Below are 6,929 nucleotides of genomic sequence, written 5' to 3'. Positions count from 1 at the left end.
ATTACATCATGCCATCATCACGTCTACAAACAGTAGGCTGAATTGAGAACGATTTCATATGTACATCACGAAATAAATTTCATATACTGATTGGAAAATGGTAATCATTCGACTTGTTTCTATAAATTTTTAATAAAAAATAACTTATTAATAAGATGTTAAGAATTTTTGTTGATAATACAATTATCATAACAATATGACGCATCATGTTGTATGTTAATATGATATGCTTTATATTATTAGTATAGAGTTAGAATTTTATATTAATAATTTAATTATTTTTAGACAAAGTCTATAAACTCTATACCAATATAAGCAGGTTTATCTCTGAGTCAGCAAACAAACCAAAAGAAATTGGAAATTATTAAAAAGTAGAGTTGGAAATGCATGTTGAAGTTGAGGGTGATGATGATGGCGATCAGGTGCGAAACAGCGGAGGAAAAAACAAATAGAAAGACAATTAAGAAACATATATTAACACGAGAGAATAATGGAATATTTAGGGTTTGGTGACATGCAAATTAAGGTTGCAAGGCGTTGTTTACTGTTTTCTTAATTACGAATTAAATATTATACTGTAATGCTTCTTACTCCTGCAATATTCGTAAACGCCTATATATTTGTGCTTTGATCAAATTCAGCAAGCGCGCGTGGCCTGCAATGCAGTCGTGGAAATACATAACAATTCTAGTTAGAGCAGAGTTCTGTGGCAGCATTCTGCATATGCGTGCTCTGTGTGTGTGTGTATTATATATCTCTCTCACAAATGATTAAAGGAGTTTAATTACTTTGTCTAACCAAGTTGATTTGACTTTTATATTTCTCAATTACATATTAAATTAGTATTTAAACCCAAGTTGGAAGCCACTATTCGATATGGTTCCAGTGATTAACATAAGTATGGGGATTTTGAATAAAGGTTGCAACGATTAAGTCATGGATATAATTTAAAGTGTACCCCAAAAAAGAAATACTTAGAAGCTGTTAGCACTCGACAATAATTAACTAATTAGACATTTAGACATGTCTTTTTGAGTGTGTTGGTCCCTCTTAAAGGACGCCTACCCTATACATTGAAAGATGAGAAATAGTTATATTTATTTAATGAATTACATATATTTATTTGAACAATCCAAAAGATAAAAGAAAATGAAAAATATCATTGAAGTGGTGATGAAAGAGGGTTTGCTTGAGTTCAAAGGGGACATACAATGGAAAGTGCTAAGCCAAAAGGAGGAATTTATGGAAAGTTGGCCCCCTTTTCACCCTGGAGATGAGTAATGACCAGCCCACATTCCACGACCCAATACAGATGGGATCAAGACCATGCTAAAACTACAAAAGAAATCTCTTTCTCCCTAAAATTTTAATGTTTTTGGATATAAACATGCACAGCCACAGGTACCTTTCTCTCCACAGACTAGTCCCTGTCACAGGATTGCAAAAAAGAGAGCATGTTTGTGTTTGTATTAGTACTGTAGACTCCTGCACAGATGAGAAAGAAAAGAGTATGGCACAGAATATTGTACTCATGTCACAGCACCATAGTTTACAGCTTTAATAATAACAATAATAATATTAATAATAACAACAACATAGAAAAGTAAAGGGTTAAATAATTAATATATACAATTGTTTTCAACTAGTTCCTTCCCAATAATATTCTTGCATTGTGCATTTGGATATCGATCTGTCCTCCTACATATCCTTAATAAAAGGAAAATCTTTTTCTTTGATTTAGAGGTGCCTTCCACCTTTTATTTGCTGAGCTTAGAAGCTACGCTGCGCACTGTATAGGGAAATAATGGTTTTCTATAAAAGATGAAGAATCTTTACTTGCATGACTGACTAGGAGGCCATGTCATTTCCTCTCCTCCATTAAATCAATTGTATGTATGAATGCATGGTGATGACAATACGGTCTGTAATTCGCATACTTGCAGTGGAGGACATGGCCTTTCGCCTACATCTATTATTTTCTCACTTTCAAAGCTATTCTGAGTGTAGGATGATTAGACTAGCAATCATAGTTTTTATAACTTCCGTGTTCCCAAGAGGCACAGTAAAAAGAATATATATGATGGTAATCGATAATTAAAATATATACGCACGTTATTTTGTTACATTCGTTTAAAAATAATTCTTATTCTCCATGAATTTTAAAATAACAATTCCTGTAAGGATGGTAAGAAGTATATATTTAATGGGTACTTATAAAGAGGGTGCTTATATTCCTTTTTATTCTGCTCAAGAAATTCAGAATATTACCTAGACTTCTTTACAATCTTGTGTAGAAGTCCAAATCCTCTCTTTCAAATTCTCAACTCCAATAAAAATTACATGGATACAGAAACATCTATATACCCATATTTATTTATTCATATCTTATATATTTTTTAACAAAAAAGGAAATAAAAATTTAGTAAGATTAAAAATGCAAATAAATGATTTAAATTTGTCATATTATTATAGGATTTAAGTTAGAAAAGTAAAAAAAAAATTTTAAAAAATAGAGAATAGTAAATGAGTTAGTCTGGATAATATATTTATAGAAGTTTGAAAAAAAAAACAGGATTAGAATTACTCACTAAATTCTTTAATAAGATTTTGAGATTTAAGAGTATATAAGATGAACGAAGAAATAACATTTTAGTTATTTTATATAAAAACTAGGATAATATTTAAAATTGTGAAAATTATAAAGATATTAAAGTATAAGTCACAATATAAAGTTGTGAAAAAAGGTGATTAAATATAGAATATCGGAGAAAATTAAGATTGTAAAAAATTAATTTTGTTTTATGTAAAGAACTCTTATATCTGAAGTTATATATTTTTTACAAAAAATTATGAAAAAATATCTACAAAGAGATTGACTTATACATAATTTTTATTAACTTGAAAAAGATATAAGACTGGGTACCAAGACAAGTGTTTTGAATAATTTTAGAAAAAAAAAAAAAAAGAATTTGTGTAGCATATATTTAAGGTATAAAAGACATGTATGAATTAAGGGGTAATTATATGTATAACAACTTTTGAAGCCATAACTAAGTACTTCCCAATTAAAATTTATTTATATCAAGACTCTACTTTGAACTCTTAATTGTTTAATATAATCTTAGATGTACTTATAAATGACTACAAAATATTATCTTTCAATGCATGTTCTTTTAAGATGATATGGTATTGGTTGAGGATTTAAATGAAGAGGTCAATGCTAAATTTAAGTTATGGAGGAAAACTTTAGAATCTAGAAGTTTTTACTTGATAAGGAGGTAAAATATATGCATTGTAATTTTAGCAAAAAAATAAAAGGAAGAACATCCAAATTTAGGTATCTGGGATCAATTATACAGAATGATGGAGAAAAATGAAGATGTTACTCACATATACAAGTTGGATGGTTAAAGTAAAGAAATGTACTAAAATTATTTGTAACCTTAAAGTACCTATAAAGTTAAAAAGAAAGTTTTACCATACTGTAACATGACCAACTATTTTTATATGATAACAAAGGTTAGGTCTTAAGAGAACATTACAAGAAAAAATAGGAGTAACAAAAATGAAAATATTTAGCTAGATGAGTAAACACATAAGAAAGAACATAATATAAAATGATAGTACATGAGAGAATATTAAAATAACATCTATAATAAAAAAGATGATTGAAAATAATTTACAAATAAGACTTTTGGAGACTTTAGTAAAGAGATGAAATTGCATGACTTTTAGTCCAATAAAAAAGGATAAAAAGAGATACAAAAGAATTTTAGACGAAATTATTAAACAAAATCTTTTGATTAACTAAATTTTTAAAAATTTGATTTCTGATTAAGTTCAACGATGTCGTACTATCTACCTAACTGACGTTACTTAATAGGATAAAACTTGATTACTGTTGTCTTTTTTATTTCTATATAATAAATATCAATTATAATAAATATATGTAACATTAAATTTAAACTTTTATTATTATAATATTTATCTTTAATTTAATTATATTAATCACCAAATTTTTAAACTAATACTATTTTGTTTTTCAAGAATAAACTTATATTTCAATCTTTTTTATTATTAAATTTTTTATTTTCTTTTTTACTTTAGATAAATAGTATTCTAAGTTATAATCTTTTTTATACTATATTTGATGTGCTTTTAATTAATTATTTTTATTATATCATAAAAATTATGAAATTCTATTTTAAATAACTAAATTACAGAAAATGAAGATATGTATGACAATTTAGATATCTAGAAAGTATAAGAATGGAGATAAAAAATATATTTAACGATTAAAACAAAGGACTACAAAACAGTGAAAATACTAAGTTATGTAACATTTCCCTAAAAACTACTTCAAGAAAATAAAAGAATGTCATGCCAGTTTGTTTTACAGTAGAATTGTGTTTCAGGTGGGCATTTGCCTTTATTCAATTCTCTCAAGTTAGTCTTCTTCCCTTGACTCGGATTTCATGTAACTCTAGTAGAAGCACCTAAAGTTGTGACTTTGTCGTACTACGCAGCCCAGCTTCTCAACCATAGTGTTAAAAAGTCTTATAATTACCATTTAAATTTCACTCAGCTTTTATTGAATTATGACACAATTGGAGAAATAAAACGGAAGAAAAGAGCAAAAGGAAAATACTTATATATAAGAAGTACATGAATGCAAAGCCCTCGTCTACGCAGTGTACGACTTTAAAACTTGGAGAAAAGGTAACTATTAAAGCATTATATTTAGAAGTCTTTATGACAGAATTTGGTGACACCCCATTCAACAGCATTCTTATTAGGCGAGGGCTTTGTATTCATGTACTAAATGATTTCCAAAAGATGCATGTAATAATATGTTACAAGGTATTTCAAATATGAATTTTGAAGCATGGTTGATTTGTTGACCAAACGATAGTGGATTGAAAGTACTAGCCTATAAATTACGATATCACATGGCACTCCTATCTTAAAGCCCAAAAGTGGACCGTGCACACGAATCTGACAAATTTTAACCCCCATAAGCCATGCAATATTCTCTTTTTTTCCCTCTCGGTTTCCTCAACTTACAGTTATCCCCCACACTCTCACATGCATGGACTGACATAGCCACTCATTATAACACATGCACATGCAAACACAACACTAAACAGTAGTCACCCCAATCCCCCTCTCTCTTGGTTTTGGTATCATGTTCAAACAAACAACACCTTCCTCTTTTCTATCACGCTTTTTGCTTAATAGTCAAGAGTCAATGCCCGAGTACACTAGAGGTTAATTAATTAAGAATTGAAAAAGAGGCTAACTAGCCATATAGCAATTTTAATGTCTTGTGTTAAATTGGGCCTCACTCTCTTGTCTTGTATGTGAATATGGATATTGGTGATGATGGTCGTATTGATGATGGCATGATGACGATATTATAGCCCATAATTCTTTCCTATGTATCAAAATAAAATATATATTATATAAAATATACACAGTGAAAAGAGAGAGAGACTTGTCTCTCTTCAATTGTCCATTCATCTATCGGAGTGGGAAAAAGACACCATATATAGCTCTAGCTAACCCACTTTCTCTAATGGGAACATGTACATTGCAAACGCTATCATTGTTTTGGTCCCCTTCCCTTAGTACCATGCTAATCAAAATCACATAGCCCATGGAATCTGTTACAATTACTAAAAGTCATGGCAGCATCCCATGCATGATTATTACGTATACGCACACAACATTCGTACAATTTTTCCTTTCCCTTCCAAAGCCAAAGTGAATTTTTTTTCTTCCTCGGACATACATAATTTGTTCGCTCGTGTAACCACTTCCAAACTCTTTTATGGGGAATTCATGTTTAATTCAATATGTTCAAGTATTTATCCAGAGACAGTAATTTGAACAAAGTGACAGGTGGACGAAAACTCATTATGGAAATAGGAAAAAGAAAGATAGAAAAGGCATAATAGAGAAACACAAAAAGACAAACTCCTAATCTGCAGTTGTTTTCAGCGCCAACTTTTTTACCAATAAACTCCTCATTGGTTGCAACTATATTATTTTAAATTAACTACTTACGTCTAACTTGGTTTGTCCACACTTAAAGGTATATATATTAAGATTTGTGCTTATGAAATATAATCTTATGATTACTATGAAGAATTTTAGGTGATAAAGTGGTGATCCTCGTCTTTCCTTTTTGTTTTTATAATAAAACGATACTCACACGCTATATGTTTTATATTAAAATCTTTTACAAAAAATCATAATTTAAAAAATTACATATTAATGATATCGGTGTTTTCTAAGTCTACTAATTTTCACTGAACTATATATACACATTATGCATCTATCTTGAGGATGAAATTTTAGGGTAGAAACATATCGCCATCATCAACAAGTGTCCCTTTGATTCCAATCCATGCACTGTCGCCAGAGGTCACGCTTCTCGTCTCTTTTGGTTGCTGCCTTTATAAGCGCATGACACATTATATCTTATTTTCTCCATTTGGCAAACACTTGTTTTTCCTTATAGAAAATATGAGGTTACAGCATTTCACACATGCATCATATAGAAAATGAAAGTAATCATTATGAAAATTCAATTTCGGAGGGACTGTAAGTAAAACAGACCTCCAATTTGAAAATATCCAACTTTCCCAAACCTCTAATTAATTAACGAATGAAAAATTCTTAGATAAAGTCTATTTATTATAGACCCTTAAATCAACACATAATATGCGTAAGCCTCGATAGGGAATTCCAAGCAACCTATGTATCAAGAATTTGCCCAAACGATCTAAGAATTGGAATTTGCCCGACATGTCAAAGACTCGTAAAAATTTCCAACATAATTTAAGTAAAGGGAACTTTGTTGATTGACCCCTCACCCCTCTTTGAAAGTCCCGTACAATTTCTTTCGAATTAAAGCTGTTTTGCTT

Source organism: Abrus precatorius, unplaced genomic scaffold (genome assembly GCF_003935025.1).
Source record: "Abrus precatorius isolate BTA unplaced genomic scaffold, Abrus_2018 Scaffold3, whole genome shotgun sequence".
NCBI lineage: Eukaryota > Viridiplantae > Streptophyta > Magnoliopsida > Fabales > Fabaceae > Abrus > Abrus precatorius.
Note: the sequence above shows the minus strand (reverse complement) of the source record.